Raw genomic sequence first — 23863 nt, forward strand, 5'->3', positions numbered from 1 at the left:
CCAAATGTGGTAACTGCAAGTCCACCACACAATGCTTAACTGGAATTGGAAGCAACATCTCAGACGATGAAAAATACATGCAAGAATCCCTAAGACAAACGGTTTATTTTTCCCTTTCTTACTAAAACAACTGCCAGTATTAACAATGGTATGCAAATCTCTTTTAGACGCCCTGCTTTTAAATCTCTAGGTTTCTTCCTGAGACAGGGAGTCACTCCCATCACCCAGGCATTTACAGTGTTTAATTCTGGTTATATGCTATTCTCAAATTTACAACTATTTATTTCATCCCTCTCAAATGTTGATCCATTATCACATACGTATTAAAATATTATCTCCCAGGCTGCGTGATATGTTATTTTTATATTCATCCTTCCTTAAATGAACCAAAGGTTTTAGTTGGATTAGATTGTGATTAGTCAAGTTTTCTGATTTCATGATTTCTTGAATTGCGGTCATATGACCTCAATCACTGGAAATAGAATGTCATGAGTATTTCTCTTTACTTGCAATCATAAATTCAGGGAATGTCATCAATTGGTATGTCGGTGATTGCATGATTTCCTGAAAGTCTTTCACAGTCTAATTTGGGCACTACTCAGTCTAATTTGGGCACTACTTACTTTCTCTAAGTTCAGTGCATGTTTCCAACACTTGATGCTTTATGATTTGGGTATATAGCTTCCGCAAGAGCATTTCCTGCAAACACATGTCTTGGTCCCCACTGGTAAGTCATTTCACTCGAACACAGAATCAATAGGCTGAACATGGAAAGGTTTTTGCTAGAATACTTATTAGACTGCACGGATCTATACTTTGATATTAAGGAAACAAATACACTGTGTTACTAACTGTACTTCATTGATGATTCTCAAGTCAGAAAGTACAGGTCTGACTTCCTGTCCTTCAATGCCTGAAAGGATGATCGTATCTGCCAAAAGCACATAGTTAGAAGCACATCGCAGCTCAAACACACACACACCCAGACATATAAACAAACACAAAGAAACACTCACATGGGCATGATTCTGCGTGCCCACAAGCTCACGCAAGCAAAACACACACACACAAGCACACACATTGTTTCGTAAGGACAGAATTATTCCCTACCACTGTTTTAAGGAAACTAACGCATTCCCCAGGAGTTTTAAGTGAACTCCCTGGGGAATACAAGGGGACACACCCTATGACTCATTCCTTAATTGGGTGCTGAGATTTGATTGGTGGACCGCGTACCTGATGGGTGGGTGGGGTGTTCGAGGTAGGCGGGGGTGAGTTATATAAGGGCTGATGCGGCCAGATGGCACGTCATTTGAAGACTGTCTCGGAAGAGATAGCGTCTTTCTGCAACGTGCGGTCCCAGCAGAGAAAGCTTGTGATCCTTGCTCCTGGCGACATGGAGGCCGATTCACTCCACTTGGGAGGTGAGTGGCAGTTCAACCACTTTTCAAAACTCACATCTTCTCGGCCAGATGCAGCTTTTGCTGAAATCCAGCGGACTTCTCTACCTGAGAAGTCACCACTGTCATCTGAGACCCATGTCGACCTCTGTGATGGTTTGGCTCCTGTGGCAAGACAGCCTGCCCCTGGGGAGAAGCTTCCTCTCAATAGCAGGAGACCTGCTGCGGTGGGGGCTGGGCTCCAGAATATGGGAAATACTTGCTACGTGAATGCTTCCCTGCAGTGCCTGACATACACACCACCCCTTGCCAACTACATGCTGTCCCGGGAGCACTCTCAACTTTGTCATCGTCACAAGTCCTGCATGCTGTGTACGATGGAAGCTCACATCACACGGGCCCTCCACTGTCCTGGCCACGTCATCCAGCCTTCACAGGCATTGGCTGCTGGCTTCCATCGAGGCAAGCAGGAAGACGCCCATGAATTTCTGATGTTCATTGTGGATGCCATGAAAAAGGCATGCCTTCCCGGGCACAAGCAGGTAGATCATGACTCTGAGGACACCACCCTCATCCACCAGATATTTGGAGGCTGCTGGAGATCTCAAATCAAGTGTCTCCACTGCCAGGGCGTTTCGGACACCTTTGACCTTTACCTGGACATCGCCCTGGATATCCAGGCAGCTCAGAGTGTGAAGCAAGCTTTGGAACAGGTGGTGAAGCCCGAAGAACTCAATGGAGAGAACGTCTATCATTTGTGGTCTTTGTCTCCAGAAGGCGCCTGCCTCCAAGACGTTCACTCTACACTCTTCTGCCAAGGTCCTCATCCTTGTATTGAAGAGATTCTCCGATGTCACAGGCAACAAACTTGCCAAGAATGTGCAATACCCTGAGTGCCTTGACATGCAGCCATACATGTCTCAGCAGAACACAGGACCTCTTGTCTATGTCCTCTATGCTGTGCTGGTCCATGCTGGGTGGAGTTGTCACAACGGACATTACCTCTCTTATGTCAAAGCTCCAGGAGGCCAGTGGTATAAAATGGATGACGCCGAGGTCACTGCCTGTAGCATCGCTTCTGTCCTGAGTCAACAGGCCTATGTCCTCTTTTACATCCAGAAGAGTCAACTGGAAAGATGCAGTGAGAGTGTGTCAATAGGCAGGGAACCAGGAGCCCTTGGCACTGAACACAAAGAAAGGCGAGCAACGCAAGGAGAGCTCCAGAGAGAACCCTGCCTCCAGGTACCCGACTTGGAGGAGCACTTGGTGGAAAGAGCCACTCAGGAAAGCACCTTAGACCACTGGAAGCTCCTCCAAGAGCAAAACAAAACCAAGCCTGACTTCAACGTCAGAAAAGTCGAATGTACCCTGCCTCCCAACGTGCTTGTGATTCATCCATCAAAATACAAGAGTGGGATGAACAACCATCATCCTGAACAGCAAAGCTCCCTGCTGAACCTCTCTTCAAGGAACCTGACACCTCAGGAGTCCATGAACACTGGCACACTCACTTCTCTGCAAGGGAGGATCAGGAGATCCAAAGGGAGGAACAAACACAGCAAGAGGGCTCTGTTTGTGTGCCAGTGATCTCAGGAAAAGTCTCCACCCAAACGCAGGAGTGCATGCGCACATACACTGACACACACACACATACACGTACACACACACACACCCACCAGGGGTTCACTCACACACACACACACACACCCCATCACATACACAGTCAATCCGACATAAAGTAATGAGGAGCACAGGTTTCTGTCTACACAAGAGGGACAATTGGATAGTGATGGCTGCGTTTCAGGATGAGCCCAGACATGGGAAACATCGAGTTTTGCAGTCGTGAGTCTTCTGAATCTGTGGAGGGATTGTCTGTGTGTTTGTGTTCATGGTAGATGACATTCAGTGTGAATTTCTGAATATGACATATTGTGGTGTAGGGTTGCGCGTGAGGTTATTGCAGGGGACGGGGTTGACTATTTTCTCTTGGCGTGTGTTTCATTCGTCAGTTGTTGGTGAGCACCAGAAGTTGAAATTTTGCGAACGTGGGACTTCTGTGGATCCTTCTCGCTACCTTGAGTAGTGGAAACTGGAACGCATTTGAAGAGAGGAAGGGTGTTCTTCTTTTGAACCTGCCTCGCCGTTTTTACATTGCTTGTTGAATGGATGTCAGGCGCCCTAGGACTTGTGCCCTTGGTGGAACCCACAGAATGCTGGAGACAGACAGACAGACACACTTGCCTATTGAATGGTGTCCATTTCCAATGAATTGAAGCACAAAATCATCCCACTGGTATGTGAGTCATTTGGAAGTAAGTCGTATTGATAATAAAGGAAATCAAACACACAAGCGCGTGTGTATTCAACTACAATAAAATCAGCCAGCACTGAAATAAATCTCATTTGGTGTGTATAATAATGGCATTTGGGAGATTCCAGGTCAATCGTCCAGCTGCGAAAGGTGCATCTCTGAAGCACAGTCCCTGACCTGCAATGAGACTTGTTCATCCGAGGTGGTGTTGCAGTGGAAATGATTGTGGGAAACGGCCCCTTCCTTTTGTGTATTCGCTGATTGGATTTCAGGCTCCGTTTCTCGTTCGGTACAGTGATCCAAGTTGACCAATCCGAGAGGAAACGTGTCCAGGGCATAACTCAGGGCTCCGTACAACCACAGAATCTTGGGTGCAACCCTGCTCAAGCACACAAATGTGCGTATTAACAGTGTCTCTGTATGACGTGTGTGCAAAGTACAGTGTGATGAGCATGACTTGCCGACAGGTGATCCATTGGGCTCACCTAAAAATCAGTTATGAGCATGAAAGAACACCGACGCCCAGGTCCCCGCTTCAGACATAACACCCTCCAGCGTCTTGTGTGAAGCCACGGCATCTGGACTGCTCATGCTTCTGGGGATCATTCTCCTGAAAATGGTGGCTCCTTTCTCCCTGTGGAGCAACGCTCTACGCAGCGCTTCTTTCCTCCCCCAGGACTCTTTTCATCGGGCCCGGGACGCCTTCTGATTCAACACACCTGCCCCATGAAAAGTCAATGGAAAGAAACGGGGCCAAAGGTCACAGTCCTCTCATTCCACCATCCTCCCTAAAATCTTCCTGATTTCATGGGCCCTGAGGCCAGCGTGTTTCTTTACACCTCGCCGAGGCCTTGGGGCTGGGCCTAAAATCTGCCCCGTTTCTCACTCTCTAAGACATTTGGACAAAATCCCTGGAGCCAGGATCTTCATTCCTGGTAAGTCAAAGGACCTGAAGACACAACCAAATTCTGTCCCTCCTAGTTTGGGGAGCATGTCTACGTTCATCAGCTTTAAATTTTGCACCAAATGTGGGAACTGCCAGTCCACCACACAATGCCTAACTGGAAACGGAGGCAACATCGCAGATCCTGAACAATCCATGCAAGAATCCATGAGATAAATTCTTTTCGCCGTTTCCTCCTGAAACAAAGGCCAGTAGTAACAATGGTGTACAAACCTCTGTTTCACTCCCTGCTTTTAAATCTCTCTGTTTCTTTCTTCTTGAGACAGGGCGCCCCACTCCCATAACCAGGCTTTTCCAGTGTTTAATTCTGGTTGTTTGCTTTTGTCAAATTTACAACTTTTTATTGCATCTCTCTCAAATGTTGATCCATTATCACATACATATGAAAATGTCATCTCCCATGCTGTGTGATATGTGGTTTTTATTTTCATCCTTTGTTAAATGAACCGAAGGTTTTAGTTGGCATAGTTTCCGATTACTCAAGTTTCTTGATTTCATGATTTCTTCAATTGCCCTCGAACGTCCCCAACCACCGGAAATAGAATGTCATGAGTATTTCTCTCTTCTTGCAATCATAAATTCAGGGAATGTCATCAATCAGCCTCTCGGTGATTGCATGATTATCCGAAAATCTTTCACCATCTAAATTGTGCACTGAGTATTTCGTCTAACTTCAGTGCATGTTTCCAACACTCGATGCTTTATGATTTGGGTATCTAGCTCCCACCAGAGCGCTTCCTGCAAAGACTTATCTTGTTCCCCACTGGCAAGTCATTTCTCTCGGATATAGCATCAAGAGGCTGAACATAGAAATGTAATCTCTGGAATATCTAATGGATTACCCGGATCCCTACACAAACACACACACACAGGTGTACAGTCATTCCTACATAACATAATGTGGTCTTCAGGTTTTTGTCTATGCAGAAGGGACAACTGGTTAGTGATTATTGCATTTCAACATGATCCCATATCTAATATGTTGTTGTGGATTTGTGAGTATTCTGATCATTTGAAGGGACTGTCTCTGTTCATGTGATTTCACAGTGGATGACATCCTATGTGAATATCTGTATACTACATTTTGAGGTGTAGGTTTCCCCCTCAGGTTACTGGATGGATTTGAGTTTATTATTCTGTCTTGGTTTCTTTTGATTAGTCAATTGGTAGGTGAAAGTAGGTGAAATTTTGCTAACGTGGGATATAGGTGAATCATTCTCATGAATATGAATAATTGAAACTGGGATGCATTTGTAACATTGGAAGGGTGTTCTTATTTTTTATCCCAACTTTTTTTGCATTTGTTTTCAACCGACATCAGGTTCCCTGGGTAGAACCTAGGTAATTCTTGGAACAGACAAACAGATGCTGTTAATTTTATGGTGTCAGTTTAAGTTTAATTTAAAGGGAAATTTTTCTCACCAGTATGTAATTCATTTTCAAATAACTTATACTTATCATAAATGGAATAATACACAACACACTGAAGTGTGTGAGTATGAAACTACAGTCAAATTAGAAAGTTCTTAAATAAAGTGCATTTCATGAGTAAAGGATGGAATTTTCTAAAATTCTAGATCAACCATCCAGCTGTGAAATCTATATCTTTGAAGCAGTATCCCTGTTCTGAGAGTTGTTTTTCTCTGGTGGTATTTCAGTGGAAACTAGTTTGGGGAATAGCCCCTTCACTTTTTATATTTGCTTGTTACTTTTCATTGTAAATCTGTGTTTTTAAACTGTATTTAAATGTTAATAGAATCCATCCCAATAAAACATAACCAACAGCTCTTCTCATTTCTATTCATCACAGATCAATCTCTTGTTAGTTATGGTGATCGGTTTACTTACCTGAGAGTAAATGACACCTGGGCAGAACACAGGGCTCCATAGAAGTACAGAATCTTGGGTCCAACCCTGTCCAAGCATCAAAATGTGTATATTAACAATGTGTCTGTGTGAATTGTGTGTGAAGTAAAGTGAGCTTAGTACAACTTGCAGTAGATTATTAATTTGATCACTTTGTAATCAGTGAATGAGCTTTAAAGAGTATCAATGACCAGTGCCTACCCCCCAGAGATAAGAACTTCCAGTGTCTTGTGTGAAACCACGGCATCTGGATTGCTCATGATTCTGAAGATAATTCTGTCCCCCATGGTTTCAGAATCATTGCAGGAGGTGGAAACAGATAACACATCAGTCCCTTGCTCTCTCTGCCCTCTTCACTCAGGAAAAGTCTCACTGGGACCAAGGAAAATCCTATGGTTTCCTAGGGAGAAGGATTTTTCTCAGGAGAGAAAATGGTGGCTCCTTCCTCCCTGTTGAGCCTCTTCCTCAGGATTGCCCCTTTGTCTCTCCAGGACTCTGTTCATCAGACCCAAGATGCCCCCTGGTTGAGCACATCTGGCCTATGAACAAATAAGGGGAAGGAATGGTTCCAAAGACTGTACTATGCTCACTCCACCATCCCCTCTGAAACTATCCTGACTCCATGAGCCCTGGGTCAGAAGCTGTTTCTTTATATCTCTAGGATTTGCCTCACAACCTAAATCCTGCCCCATTTCCTACATCTTGTAAATTTTGACAAAACCTGTAGAGTCTAGATCTTTTTTCCTGACAGGGCAAAGGGAGATACACCAGAGTTCTGTCCCTCTGAGACTGCAGGACATCTCAGCTTCCATCAACATGAAATTTTGCATCAAATATAGTTACTGCAGGTCCACCTCACAACGAGTAATGGAAGGTGAGACAACATCTCAGACCCTGTACAGTTTTTGGCCAAGCTCATGTAGTTTGGCAATGCTTTTACTCTATAAATCAGTTGTGAAAACACTTAGGATTCATATTATTTAGTCTTTTAATCAGTCTGTTATTATTTTCAATGTATTTACTACACTTCAGCTTAATATTTCTGATAAACTTTGTTGCAAAATTCTCAATATAATAGTGGCAAACCAAATCCAGCAATACATCAAAAAGCTTATCCACCAAGATCAAGTCGGCCTCATCCCTTGGGTGCAAGGCTGGTTCAACATATGCAAATCAATAAATGTAATTCACCACATAAACAGAACTAAAGACAAAAACCCCATAATTATTTCAGTTGACTCAGAAAAGGTCTTTGATAAAATTCAACATTCCTTTATGCTAAAAACTCTCATGAAACTAGGTATTGATGGAACATGTCTCAAAATAATAAGAGCCATTTATGACAAACCCACAGTCATTATCATATTGAATAGGCAAAAGCTGGAAGTATTCCATTTGAAATTTGGCACAAGGCAAGGATGCCCTCTCACCACTCCTATTCAATATAGTGTTGGAAGTTCTGGCCAAGGCAATCAGGTAAGAGAAAGAATAAAGTTTATTCAAACAGGAAAAGAGGAAGTCGGACTTTCTTTATTTGCAGATGACATGATCCTATATCTATAAAATCCCATCACCTCAGCCCAAAAGATTCTTAAGCTACAAGCAACTTCAGCAAAGTCTCAAGATACAAAATCAGTGTGCAAAAATCTCAAGCATTCTTATACACCAACAATAGACAAGAAGAGAGCCAAATCACAAATGAATTCACATTTACAATTGCTACAAAGAGTATAAAATACCTACCTAGGAATACAGCTAACAAGGCAAGTGAAGGACCTCTTCAAGGAGAACTACAAACCGCTACTCAAGGAAGTAAGAGAGGACACAAACAAATGGAAAAACATTCCATGCTCATGGGTAAGAAGAATCGATATCATGAAAATTGCCATACTTCCCAAAGTAATTCATAGATTCCATGCTATTCCCATAAACTACCATGGACATTCTTTACAAAATTAGAAAAAACTACTTCAGAATTCATATGAAATGAAAAAAGAGCCCATATACCCAGGACAATCCTAAGCAAAAGTAACAAAGCTGGAGGCATCATGCTATCTGACTTCAAACCATATTACAAGGCTACAGTAACCCAAACAGCATGGTAGTGGTACAAAACAGACACATAGACCAATGGAATGGAATAGAGATATCAGAAATAAGACTGCACGTCTACAACCATTTTATTTTGGAGGAAAACAAACAATGGGGAAAGGATTCCCTATTTAATAATGAATCGTGCTGGAAAAACTGGCTAGACATATGCAGAAAACTGAAACTGGACCCCTTCCTTATACCTTATACAAAAATGAACTGAAAATGGATTAAAGATTTAAATGTAAAACTCAAAACTATAAAAATCCAACTCCATATAAAAGTGGGCAAAAACTGGGTGCAGTAGCTCATGCCTGTAATCCCAGAAGTTTGGGAAGGTGAGGTGGGCAGATAACTTGAGGCCAGGAGTTCAAGATCAGCCTGGCCAACCTGGTGAAACTCAGTCTCTACTCAAAATACAATAAATTAGCCAGATGTGGTGGCAGGTGCCTGTAATTCCAACTACTCAGGAGGCTGAGACAGAAGAATCACCTGAATCTGGGAGGTAGAGGTTGCAGTGACCCGAGATTGTGCCACTGAACTCCACCCTGGGTGACACAGCAAGACTCTGTCTTAAAAAGTGAAAATAAAAATATTTTTAAAAGTGGGCAAAGGATATGAACAGACACTTATGCAGCCAACAAACATATAAAAAAAAAAGCCCAACGTTACTGATCATTAGAGAAATACAAATCAAAACCACAGTGAGATGCCATCTCATGCCAGTCAGAATGGTGGTTATTAAAAAGTCAAGAAACAACAGATGCTGGTGAGACTGTGGGGAAACAGGAACATTTTTACACTGTTGGAGCGAATGTAAATTCAATCACTGTGGAAGACAGTGTGGTGATTTTTCAAAGACCTAGAATCAGAAATACCATTTGACCCAGCAATGCCATTACTGGGTATATACCAAAAGGAATATAAATTCTTGTATTATAAAGATACTTGCATGCATATGTTCATTGCCACACTATTCACAATAGCAAAGACATGGAATCAACCCAAATACCCATCAGTGACAGACTGGATACAGAAAATCTGATACATATACACCATGGAATACTATGCAGCCATAAAAAGGAATGAGATCATGTCCTTTGCAAGGACATGGATGAAGCTGGAAGCCATTATTCTCAGCAAACTAACGCAGGAACAGAAAACCAAATACACACGTTCTCACTTATAAGTGGCAGATGAACAATGAGAAGACATAGACACAGGGAGGGGAACAACATACACTGGAGCCTGTCTGAGGGTGAGTGAGGAGGGAGTGCATCAGAATAAATAGCTAATGCATGTGGGGCTGAATACCTAGGTTACGGGTTGATAGGTACAGCAAACCACCATGCACACACTTACCTATGTAACAAACCTGCACGTCCTGCACATGTATCCTGGAACTTAAAATGAAATAAAATAAAATTTTTAAAAACTTTATTTTTTCTAAGTCCTGTTTGCAATTTTCAACGTGAACTTTCTAGTAGACATTTATCATATATAGAATTATATAGTTGATTTTTGAACAACTATGGTTCTGCCATTCTTTAAAATGCAAATTCTTTATGAGTGTGTGTATGTATGTACACATATGTGTGCATATATATTTGTGTGTATATATGTGTGTGTATATATATGTGTACATGTGTGTGTGTGCAGATAGATAGATAGATAGATAGATAGATAGATAGATAGATAGATAGATAATGCTCCTGGTCTTCTGTTTGAGTAGGCTGAGAAGGAGGAGGGGGAGGAGTGATTGTTCTTGCAGTCTCAGAGGTAGCTAGGTGGAAGAGAATCTGTACAAATGAACACATGAAGTTCTCATTTGTAAGTGTGAGTTAAATAATTGTACACCTGGACATAGAAGTGGAATGAAAGACACTAGATATCTGGAAGGGTGAGAGGGTGGGAGGGGCAAATAATAAACAATGGTTCAGATATCTGGATTCCTTGATCCCAAATGGTGTACAATTATTTCTCTTTAATTGGTGTCCATTTACCAGCAAGTTTGAGAGGAGTGAGCCAAGCTCAGAAAGGCATTCAGCCCTAAAATCAGATGTGCATGGCAATGGGCAGAAGTACCCTCTCCCTTTCTCAGAACAAATCCAAGCTTCCTTTATACCCCTTACCCACAGGAAAGTTATCTTCCAAAATGTATTTCTGCTGGAGGCAAAATTTTTTATATTTTATGGAAAAAAACCTTGTAACTTGGTAAAACTTAGAAATTAATATTGGAAAAACAGTAGGGCACTCTCTTTGGGACATAATCTTTGAGACACTTCAGCAGCATATACAGAATTCCTCCTGAGAAAATCCAGACAGCATAAACTTGAGCATGTTCATGAGAAATGGAGAAGTACACATTTATTCACATATTTTACATTAAAGTTTATCAAGGGTAGAAATTCAAAAATCTGTTTTACTCTGAATGTTCATATGAAAGTACAGACATTCACCTAAATTTTCCTGAAATTATTTAAAAATTCATTTGTCATTGGTAACAGAAAGTTCCAAACATCTCCATTTTACAAGTCTCATTATCCATATTTTCTCTAAAATATTCAGAAATAGAAAACAAAAATATAGATTAAAATAGCTCATACTTTTTGAATTTAAAATAATTGTTCAGTAACTGGGAAGAAAGGTTTACACAAATCGGAAATTCTGTATGTATATAGAAATTAATAAGATGAGAAAATTATGGCAAACAATAGGGGGCTTCAATAAGTTCATGCAAAATAACAATTATGAAAAAACTATGCATGAACTTTTAGCTTTTGCATCAAAACACACATATACTAGTTTATTTTAACTTTTTTCTCTTTTTGAGACAGGGTTTCACTCCCCTCACCGAGGTTGCAGTGCAGTGGAGCAATCTTGGCTCAAAGTAACCTCTGCTTCCCATGCTCTGCTTCTCCTGCCTCAGCCTTTCAAGTAGCTGGGACCTTGTCTGGTTAATTTTTGTATTTTTTGTAGAGGCTAATTTTTGTATTTTCTGTCGAGGCAGGGTTTTGCCATGTTGCCCAACCTCCCAAAGTGCAGGGGTTACAGGCGTGAGCCACCATGCCCGGCCCTGTTTTAACATATCTGAACAGGATTTAAAACATCAGTCTGAAAAGAGCCACATGAATTCTGCCAAATTGAATTCTGCCAAACCTGAAACAAGAACAAACATCAAATTTATGGTGAAGCTGGGGTACAAAAAACGGTGAAATAAATTATTCTTTATGAAAAGTCTATGGGAAAAATGACCTGAAGGATCAGTCGTTTACAAACGGATACCTGATTCTAAGAAGAGATAAGACAATGTTGAAGATGAAGCCCACAGAGGAGGGGCATCCATTCCAATTTTTGAGAGAAAAAAAATTGTTTCTATGCCCTAATTGAGGAGGTCTGACTATTAACAAGAGATATTATAGCCAACACCACAGACATCTCAATTGGTTCAGCTTACACAATACTGACTATAACGTGAAAGTTGAGAAACTTTACATTTGATGAGTCCCGAATACTCTTGTGCCTAGATCAGCTAAGGACAAAAGCAGAGCTATTAGTGACTATTTTGAACAAGCAGAATCAAGTTCCTGAAGTATTATTTTGAAGAATTATAATAGGGAGTGAAACTGACTTTATCAATAGGATCCTGAAGGCAAAGCACAATTAAAGCAATGGTTACCAAGAGGTAGAAGTGGTCCAGTCAAAGCAAAAGCAAACTTCTCAAAAGCAAAAGCCATAGAGGTTTTGGGGCTGTTCAAGGCATTTTGCTTGTTGACATTCTGTAGGATCAAAGCACCATATCTTCTTAGTAGGAGAGTTCTTAGAGAAAATTAGCAAATACTTTTGCAGAAAAGTGCCCTGTAAAGCTTCACTAGAGAGTCCCTCTGCACCACAGCAACACTTCTGTTCCTTCCTCTTGTCAAACACCAGTAATTTTGCAAGAGTTTTCATGGGAAATTATTAGGCTTCAACATTACAGTCCTGATTTGGTTTCTTCTGAACTTATTTTTCCTAATCTTAAAATAACTCTAAAGGGCACCCATTTTTCCTTAGTTAATAGTAGAAGACTGCATTGACATGATTAAATTCCCATGACCCTCAGTTCTTTAGCAACGGACTGAATGGTTGGGATCATCCCTTAATGCAGTGTCTTGACCTCAGTAGAGATTATACTGAGAAATAAAGTTGATATACATTTTCATTTTTAAATCAATATTTCACTGACATTTTAAAATCCCTTCACAATTCACATTTGTCTCAAAAGTATTTAAATTTAGAAATCATATCCAGTGAGGTTGGTGCCATGATGGCCAAATAGGAACAGCTCCAGCCTCCAGCTGCCAGCGTGAGCAACACAGAAGATGGGTGATTTCTGCATTTCCAACTGAGGTATCGGGTTCGTCTCACTGAGACATGTTGGACAGTTGGTGCAGGACAGTGGGTGCAGCCCAACGAGTGAGAGCCAAAGCAGGGCAAGGCATCGCCTCACCTAGGAAGCGCAAGGGGGAAGGGAATTCCTTTTCCTAGCCAAGGGAAACAGTGACACACAACACCTGGAAAATTGGGTCACTCCCACACAATACTGTGCTTTACCAAGGGTCTTAGCAAACGGCACATGAGGAGATTATATCCCACACCTGGCTCGGAGGGTCCCAAGCCCACAGAGCCTCTCTCATTGCTAGCACAGCAGTCTGAGATCTAACTGCAAGGCGGCAGCAAGGCTGGGGGAGGGGCGCCCACCATTGCTGAGGCTTAAGTAGGTAAACAAAGAAGCCAGGAATCACGAACTGGGTGGAGCCCACTGCAGCTCAAGGAGGCCTGCCTGCCTCTCTAGACTCCACCTCTGGGGACAGGCCATAGCTAAACAAAAAGCAGCACAAACCTGTGCAGATGTAAATGTCCCTGTCTGACAGCTTTGAAGAGAGTAGTGATTCTCCCAGCATGGAGGTTGGGATCTGAGAACTGACAGACTGCCTGCTCAAGTGGGTCCCTGACCCCCGAGTAGACTAACTGGAGAGCCTAACTGGGAGTAGCCTAACTGGAGTGGACCTCAAGCAAAGTCCAACAGACCTGAAGCTGAGGGTCCTGGCTGTTAGAAGGAAAACTAACAAACAGAAAGGACATCCACACCAAAACCTCATCCATACATCACCATCATCAAAGACCAAAGGTAGATAAAACCACAAAGAGGGGGAAAAAGCAGTGCAGAAAAGCTCAAAATTCAAAAAATTAGAGCACCTCTCCCCCTCCAAAGGAACGCAGCTCCTCGCCAGCAACAGAACAAAGCTGGACGGAGAATGACTTTGACAAGTTGAGAGAGGAAGTCTTCAGTTGATCAAACTTCTCAGAACTAAAGAAGGAACTACGAACCCAGCACAAAGAAACTAAAAACCTTGAAAAAAGATTTGATGAATGGATAACTAGAATAACCAATGCAGAGAAGTCCATAAACGACCTGATAGAGATGAAAACCATGACACAAGAACTACATGACAAATGCACAAGCTTCAGTAACCGACTCGATCAATTGGAAGAAAGAGTATCAGAGATTGAAGATCAAATGAATCAAATGAAGTGAAAAGAGAAATTTAGAGAAGAAAGAGTAAAAAGAAATGAACAAAGCCTCCAAGAAATGTGGGATTATGTGAAAAGACCAAATCTACATCTGATTGGTGTACCTGAAAGTGATGGGGAGAATGGAACCAAGTTGGAAAACACTCTGCAGGATATCATCCAGGAGAACTTCCCCAATCTAGCAAGGCAGGCCAACATTTAAATTTGGGAAATACAGAGGACTCCACAAAGATACTCCTCAAGAAGAGCAACTCCAAAACACATAATTATCAGATTCACCAAAGTTGAAATGAAGGAAAAAATGTTAAGGGCAGCCAGAGAGAAAGGTTGCGTTACCCACAAAGGGAAGCCCATCAGATTAACAGCAGATCTCTTGGCAGAAACTCTACAAGCCAGAAGAGAGTGGGGGCCAATATTCAACATTCTAAAAGAATTTTCAAACCAGAGTTTCATATCCAGCCAACTAAGTTTCATAAGTGAAGGAGAAATAAAATCCTTTACAGACAAGCAAATGCTGAGAGACTGTCACCACCAGGCCTGCCCTACAAGAGTTCCTTAAGGAAGTACTAAACATGAAAAGAAACCATCAGTACTAGCCATTGCAAAAACATGCCAAAATGTAAAGACCATCGAGGCTAGGAAGAAACTGCATCAACTAATGAGCAAAATAACCAGCTAACATCATAATGACAGGATCAAGTTCACACATAACAATATTAACCTTAAATGTAAATGGATTAAATGCTCCAATTAAAAGACACAGACTGGCAAATTGGATAAAGAGTCAAGACCCATCAGTTTGCTGTATTCAGGAGACCCATCTCACATGCAGAGACACACATAGGCTCAAAATAAAGGAATGGAGGAAGATCTACCAACCAAATGGAAAAAAAAAATGGCAGGGGTTGCAATCTTAGTCTCTGATAAAACAGACATTAAACCACAAAGATCAAAAGAGACAAAGAAGGTCATTAAATAATGATAAAGGGATCAAATCAACAAGAAGAGTTAACTATCCTAATCAACAGAATACACATTCTTCTCAGCACCACATTGTACTTATTGCAAAATTGACCACATAGTTCGAAGCAAAGCACCCCTCAGCAAGTGTAAAAGAACAGAAATTATAACAAACTGTCTCTCAGACCACAGTGCAATCAAACAAGAACTCAGGATTAAGAAACTCAATCAAAACCACTCAACTACATGGAAACTGAACAACTTGCTCTTGAATGACTACGGGGTACATAACGAAATGAAGGCAGAAATAAAGATGTTCTTTGAAACCAATGAGAACAAAGATACAACATACCAGAATATCTGGGACACATTTAAAGCAGTGTGTAAAGGGAAATTTATAGCACTAAGTTCTCACAAGAGAAAGCAGGAAAGATCTAAAATTGACACCTTAACATCACAATTAAAAGAACTAGAGAAGCAAGAGCAAACACATTCAAAAGCCAGCAGAAGGCAAGAAATAACTAAGATCAGAACAGAACTGAAGGAGACAGAGACACAGAAAACCCTTCGAAAAAATCAATGAATCCAGAAGCTGGTTTTTTGAAAAGATCAACAAAATTGATAGACCACTAGCAAGATTAATAAAGAAGAAAAGAGAGAAGAATCAAATAGATGCAATAAAAAATGATAAAGGGGATATCACCACTGACCCCACAGAAATATAAACTACCATCAGAGAATACTATAAAAACCTCTTTGCAAATAAACTAGGAAACTTATAAGAAATGGATAAATTCCTGGACACATACACTCTCCCAAGACTAAACCAGGAAGAAGTTGAATCCCTGAAGAGACCAATAGCAGAGTCTGAAACTGAGGCAATAATTAATAGACTACTAACCAAAAAAAGTCCAGGACCAGACAGATTCACAGCTGAATTCTATCAGAGGTACAAAGAGGAGCTGGTACTATTCCTTCTGAAACTATTCCGATCAATAGAAAAAGAAGGAATCCTCTCTAACTCATTTGATGAGGTCCACATCATCCTGATACCAAAGCCTGGCAGAGACACACCAAACAAGAGAATTTTAGACCAATATCCCTGATGAACATTGACACAAAAATCCTCAATAAAATACTGGCTAACCGAATCCAGAAGCACATCAAAAAGCTTATACACTATGATCAAGTGGGCTTCATCCCTGGGATCCAAGGCTGGTTCAACATACTCAAATCAATAAATGTAATCCAGCATATAAACAGAACCAAAGACAAAAACCACATGATTATCTCAATAGATGCAGAAAAGGCCTTTGACAAAATTCAACAACCCTTCATGCTAAAAACTCTCAATAAATTCAGTATTGATGGAACATATCTCAAAATAATAAGAGCTATTCATGACAAACCCACAGCCAGTATCATACTGAAAGGGCAAAAACTGGAAGCATTCCCCTTAAAAACTGGAACAAGACAGGGATGCCCTCTCTCACCACTCCTATTCAACATAGTGTTGGAGGTTCTGGCCATGGCAATCAGGCAAGAGAAATAAATAAAGGGTATTCAATTAGGAAAAGAGGAAGTCAAATTGTCCCTCTTTGCAGATAACATGCTTGTCTATTTAGAAAACCCCATTGTCTCAGCCCAAAATCTCCTCAAACTAATACGCAACTTTAGTAAAGCATCAGGATACAAAATTAATGTGCAAAAATCACACACATTCTTATACACCAATAACAGACAAACAGAGAGCCAAATCATGAATGAACTCCCATTCACAATTGCTTCAAAGAGAATAAAATACCTAGGAATCCAACTTACAACAGATGTGAAGGACCTCTTCAAAGAGAACGACAAACCACTGCTCAATGAAATAAAAGAGGACACAAACAACTGGAAGAACATTCCATGCTCATGAACAGGAAGAATCAATATCGTGAAAATTGCCATACTGCACAAGGTAATTTATAGATTCAACGCCATCCGCATTAAGCTACCAATGACTTTCTTTACAGAATTGGAAAAAAAACTACTTTAAAGTTCATATGGAACCAAAAAAGAGCCCACATTGTCAAGACAATCCTAAGTCAAAAGAACAAAGCTGGAGGCATCATGCTACCTGACTTCAAACTATACAGTAAGGCTACAGTAACCAAAACAGCATGGTACTGGTACCAAAACAGAGCTATAGACCAATGGAAAAGAACAGAGCCCTCAGAAATAATACCACACATCTACAACCATCTGATCTTTGACAAACCTGACAAAAATAAGAAATGGGGAAAGGATTCTCTATTTAATAAATGCTTCTGGGAAAATCGACTAGCCATAAATAAAAAGCTGAAACTGGATCCCTTCCTTACTCCTTACACAAAAATTAATTCAAGATGGATTAGAGACTTAAATGTTAAACCTAAAACCATAAAAACCCTAGAAGAAAACCTAGGCAATACCATTCAGGACATAGGCATGGGCAAGGACTTCATGTCTACAACAACAAAAGCAATGGCAACAAAAGCCAAAATTGACAAATGGGATCTAATTAAATTAAAGAGCTTCTGCACAGCAAAAGAAACTACCATCAGAGTGAACAGGCAACCTACAGAATGGGAGAAAATTTTTGCAATCTACTCATCTGACAAAGGGCTAATATCCAGAACCTACAAAGAACTCAAACAAATTTACAAGAAAAAAACAAACAACCCCATCCAAAAGTGGGCAAAGGATAAGAACAGACACTTCACAAAAGAAGACATTTATGCAGCCAACAGACATGTGAAAAAATGCTCATCATCACTAGCCATCAGAGAAATGCAAATCAAAACCACAACAAGATACCATCTCACACCAGTTAGAATGGCAATCATTAAAAAGTCAGGAAACAACAGGTGCTTGAGAGGATGTGGAGAAATAGGAACACTTTTACACTGTTGGTGGGACTGTAAACTAGTTCAACCACTGTGGAAGACAGTGTGGCGATTCCTCAAGGATATAGAACTAGAAACACCATTTGACCCAGCCATCCTATTACTGGGTATATCCCCAAAGGATTATAAATCATGCTGCTATAAAGACACATGCACATGTATGTTTACTGCAGCAGTATTCACAATAGCAAAGACTTGGAACCAACCCAAATGTCCATCAGTGACAGACTGGATTAAGAAAATGTGGCACATATACACCATGGAATACTATGCAGCCATAAAAAAGGATGAGTTTGCGTCCTTTGTAGGGACATGGATGCAGCTGGAAACTATCATTCTCAGCAAACTATCACAAGAACAGAAAACCAAACACCGCATGTTCTCACTCATAGGTGGTAACTGAACAATGAGATCACTTGGACACAGTAAGGGGAACATCACACACTGGGGCCTGATGTAGGGTGGGGGGAGGGGGAAGGGATAGCATTAGGAGATATGCCTAATGTAAATGACGAGTTAATGGGTGCAGCACACCAACATGGCACATGTATACATATGTAACAAACCTACACATTGTGCACATGTACCCTAGAACACAAAGTATAATAAAAAAAAATCATATCAAGTGTGAAATAAAGAAAATTATATAGGGAGAGGGAGAACAGAATCTCCAGACCTGAGACGTCACAATCCCTACTCCCACTAACCTGACAAGGGAGCTATGCATTGCCTAGAGACAGTCCTTGGCCTGCAACCCCGCGACGGGGTCCAGGGTCTGTGTCCATTTCTGGTTAAAATTGCTCTAAGGCTGGTCGCTGTCTTGGCCTTCCCTGCTTCCTGTCTGTTTAATTCTCCCCTCCTCACCCCATATGAAGCTTTTACTCAGGAGATGGATTATCGCCCCTCTTGGAACATCAAGGACACCACCAGGACACCGCACTGTCTCCTTGACTCTGGGATTCTGCAGACCTCAGTCTTCTCCTGAGGTCCCCTCACTCCCTACCTCATTTTTTCCATCCTTCTGGGGCCTGGGTCTGCTATACCTCAGGCTTCCTCTTCACAGTCACAGACAGAGGGAGCCCCCTTCATCCTTGGGCTCTGGCCACAGTTCACCTGCTGCAGGACACTCAGTGGCTTTCAGTAGTTCATCCAGACATCCAGATGGAAGTGGGATTTCCTGGAAGAAAAGCAGGACCCCAGAATTACACTGAATTCTAACTCAAGAGCCCAGAGTCCCCTTCTGCATGGGACATTAAGCTGCAAACACTACATAGGCACTTAATGCTCAGCTGCCCTTTTAACATCTGGTCCAGTTGTGTCCCTCCTCCTTGGAATATCTCAGAAAATGTATCTCCACCTAGAGTTGTTTAAACGTATCATCCTATGTGATTCCAGACCATCAGGGGGTACAAAGGGTCCTCACCAGAACTTCCACACAGCTTGGAAGACTTAGAAAATCCTGAGGCTGCTCAGAGGGTCAGATTCCCATTTCTGTGTTTCAGAAAAACTTCAGTCTTCAGTCTTCCCCAGACAAGTGAGGAGACAGAAAATGTCTAGTCTCTGGCACATCTTTTGCAAGCAATGGTGGCTCCCAGGAATCAAAACTATCAATGAATATATTTTTGAGACTCTGGTCAAAAAAAGAGTCATTCTGCAATTTGAGGTAGGATGGAGTGGTTCTGTGGCTCCTGAGGTGATTTTGAAAAGATCTGGACTCTCAAAAGGACCATGGAGGACATTTCTGGCATTTCCAGACCAGGAGGAGTGACTGATGGACCTCTAGTGTTACTAGGAAAACTTTTTGTTGGACAGCTTTGCGTTGGATTTCAGGCCTTCACACAGGTTGCGTAGATCATGGAAGTGTTTCTGCATTTCTGCATAGGCTCAGGATGCCTTCTCAAGTCGTCCCTGCAATTATGAGACAGTTTCTGTCTCCAGAAGTCACTTAGAATAACACAAGAGGCTTCACCTTCAAAGGGACACCAGACAATATAGCCACAGTTCAGCCAAGATTATCTGTGTTTACATACCTGTAAAGTAACACTCCTAGTTCCCTCCATTAACGTGGACATCTTTCATGAATAGAGAAACTCTAGTGATTGTTATGCAACAGCTGCCACAAAAATTAACCAATAAAAATAAATGATAAATGAAAAATAATTAATAATTATGATAATGAACGCAATGACCTAAATAGTAAGAATTTTAATACTGGTGACAATATGAACATAAGGATACAAAAATCAATGTGGAGATTCTCCTAAATATATGAAAAGTTCACAAATTGGGTCCTCCTTGTTTAATCTGGAGTCAGAGTCAAAGAATTTCACTATGAAATGTGTTCCATGACGGCAAACATGAGAAACAGGAGGTGAAAGGAAAGCAAGCCACAGGAGAGCATGGGCTAATAGGACCACTTGTGTGCAAACCTTTCTAGTCAAGGACTACCAGCCAGAGGTGAAGAGAGTTTGGCTTGTGTCTTGCCTACCACTGGGCACACAAAAGCTTTCAGTAGTGCAACCAGATGGCTGGTTTGGCTTGGCTCCCTGCAAAGAAGACATGTATCTGATCCCCACCAGCCCATCAGTTCTGGAACTCAGAATCCTACATGCAGTAAACATGAAGCTCCAACTCCATAGCTGACTTCACCTCCTTACTGTCCTTCTGCCATCTGGTGTTTCAAGTGCTCTCCAAATCTGGACTTCTTGGCTCCCCTACCTTTATCAAGTGAAGTCAGGATGTATCATTCTCAGAGTTCTCCTGCCAGTCCAAGGTGAAACTCACCAATACAGGCATACCTTGGATGGACTTCCCTGGAATATTTAGAAAACAATGAGCTTGCTTGGGGGTGGTGTGAGCTCTAGGAGTAGAGTTACAGTCTCCCATGGAAACGTGAGAGGACTTAGAATAATCCCAGAGGCCTAAGGAGTCCAATCTGCCCTGGAAACATCAGGAATGATATACTTGGTCTTCCTGAGGCTCCAAACATTTTCTAAATAAACTCAGAGGTTACAGAACCATTTTTCTCTCAGGAACTGAAGTGGGGTTATTTGCCTTCTGCCAGCATCTCACTTTTTTTATTTTCTAAGTTAGCTTTTGAGCCCAGAAGTACATATTCCTTGTATTTGATTTACACAGAGAGCTTCCTAGAATGCCCATGCGTCTGGATACTTTCTGCATTCACTCAGGTATTCACAAAATGCTGCAGTTCTGCTGAAAATCTATGAGATGATCATTTGATCACCCAAGCAACTTTAGAATGTGTCTTCTATGGAAGCCCTGGAGCCTCCCTTCTGGTATTTCATCCATTGCTGGTACTGAGTACCCAGGGTGAAACCCTCCATCAGACATTGTCAGCAATTCCAGTATGGAGATGGCACTTACGTGATGGGGCTCAAGAATCAGATGGTAGAAGACCAGCCAGGAGGTGAAGTCTCAGTAGGCTTGGGGGCTTAATGTTCGATGCACACCAGACTTCTGAGACTCAGGAAGCAGGTGTGGATCTGTCTGCCTAGTGCTTCTCATCTACAGCCTGGACCAGCCATTTCTTGGGGTGAACTACTGAAAGCTTTTGTATGACCTGCGTCAGGCAGGACTCTGGCCAGACCCTTTTCCATAGTCCATTTGTAATGTATTTCCACGTGGCACAGGCATCTCACTTTTGCCCAAGCCCTCATGTGGCTCAGAATTATTCTCCCTACTGCCACTCTTCTTTGCCATCACAGAAGATATTTCAAGATGCAGCCCCAAGCCTCTCCCTGTAATCAATAACATGAGGGCTCATATGGGAACAATGTCACAGGCTTACAGGAATATGCTCTTAAATATCTGCTTTTTTATTATTCTCTTCATTAAAATGACATTTATATCATCACCATTGTGATTGTTATTAATGTTATTATTATGTGGGTACAGTTCTTTATCATGGATATATTTGTGGTAGTTATTATGCAATGTTGAATATTTTTTTTTATGTTCTGAAGACTGTTTTTGCTGAAGATGATTAAAAGACAACTTTAAAACATACATACCACAGCAACCCCAAGACTCCTACTCTGGTGTCCTGTAGAAGAATAGGCTTCCTGAGTTATTCTTTTATTTTTTGGGCAAGTACCTATGGGCAAGTACCTATTCATACCAGTATAGGAGATGGATGAAGTGCACCCTGGTCTTGCCATGGGCTCAGAAAGAATTCATACATATGCTTTATGTGCTAGCAACTCTATGTGTAGGCCTGTGAGCCCTAGAATGCACTTTCTTTCACCAACTAGTCCACCTAAAAGTTTTCTAAGTCAAATTCCCCCTCCATGCTTGGATAGGTCGTGAATGGCTTTCTGTTACCCACTTAAGATGAAGGGATACTGCTAAATCAGGTTTGTGGTCAAGAAACCTTTACCTGGAGTGGCAGGAGAGGGACCACCTGTTCACCAGAGTCTCTGGAACATTTTCTTTTTCTTCTTCTTCTTCTTTTTTTTTTTTTTTTTTTTTTTTGCGATAGAGTCTCACACTGTCACCCAGGCTGGAGTCCAGTGGCACAATCTTGGCTCACTGCAACCTCCGACTCCCAGGTTCAAGCGATTCTCCCGCCTCAGCCTCCTGAGTAGCTGGGTTACAGGTGCATGCCACCACGCCCACCTAATTTTTGTATTTTTAGTAGAGACGGGGTTTCAGGCTGGTCTCAAACTCCTGACCTCGAGATCTGCCCACCTCAGCCTCCCAAAGTGCTGGTATTACAGGCATGAGCCACCGCGCCCAGCCTCTGCAACATTTTCTAAGTCAGTACAGTAGTTCTTTGAACCACCTTTTCAGTCAAAGAACTCATGAAAAAGTCCTCCAAGAACTTATGACCTCCTGGAAATTGTCAAAATCTCTACAGGTGTTCAGAGTCATCCAGAGCTGTATTGCAAACCACTGACTGGGTTCCACCATTATTAAAGCAAATGCAAAATATGCCATGCCCACCAAAAAGAATCCAGAAGCCATGGTATTTAGCTCTTTCTATCTTTCTTGCCTCCTGCAGGTGGCAGAGTACTGAGTATGATGCCCTCCTACAGCCTCTGGAGGACATGCCAGTGCCTAGAGGTACCAGTAGAGAGGGGCCGTGAAAGAGCAGATGACAGCCAGGTGGCTGGGAATGACATTGTCCTGGGGTTTATTGCTTGTCATGAACTCTGCCACTGGGCAACATGTACGGGTCTGGACACGTACCTTCTCTGGATCCCTGCCCCATCAGCCAGCTATCTTATCTCCTGAAAGCTGGTAGGTGTTGGTCAGGATGGTGTTGCAGGACCAGGGTTATATTAGCATTCCCTCTTAGGCTGAAACACCAGAAGTTAACACAGGAGTCCCCAGGTGTGCACATGCCAACCTCCAGATTGCTTTTCTTCTCGTTCTAGATGTTCATCCTTGCTTTCTGGGACTTGAAATAACCCTACACCACCAACTATTTATGCCTATTATCCACTTAGGGAAAACTTGTATGTCCCAAGCCCATAGGGTTAGTATTATTATCAGTATTATAACCACTAGTACTAGTATGATGATGATCATCATTCCTGTTAATTTTCATCAATATTTTTATTACTACCATTAATATGGATTCTTCATTATTGTACAGCAAGGAATATAGTTTATCCATTCACAAATGGTGTTCAGTTACTAAAGATGACTACAAGGCATGCTCTGCAGACATATACACACACAGCTGTCCTGGAGACCCAGCTTTGCCACCAATTGCTCTTTCATAAGATGAGCTCCCCCAATACCCACC

The 23863-nt window shown here is 41.7% G+C and overlaps 1 long non-coding RNA gene across 3 annotated transcripts in view; it reads right to left on the reverse strand.

Moving 5' to 3' along the window:
- Nucleotides 1-23863, reverse strand: part of LOC139362570 (uncharacterized) — a 38619-nt gene that overhangs the window by 13130 nt on the left and 1626 nt on the right. For all 3 annotated transcript variants that reach the window (XR_011621713.1, XR_011621714.1, XR_011621712.1), the window contains exons 2-3: nt 19097-19270; nt 6524-6589 (exon numbers count right to left, since the gene is read on the reverse strand). This is a non-coding gene — a long non-coding RNA (uncharacterized lncRNA). The remainder of the gene's footprint in view (nt 1-6523; nt 6590-19096; nt 19271-23863) is intronic.

This window comes from Macaca nemestrina, chromosome 4, assembly GCF_043159975.1.
Source record: "Macaca nemestrina isolate mMacNem1 chromosome 4, mMacNem.hap1, whole genome shotgun sequence".
In the NCBI taxonomy this organism is placed as follows: domain Eukaryota; kingdom Metazoa; phylum Chordata; class Mammalia; order Primates; family Cercopithecidae; genus Macaca; species Macaca nemestrina.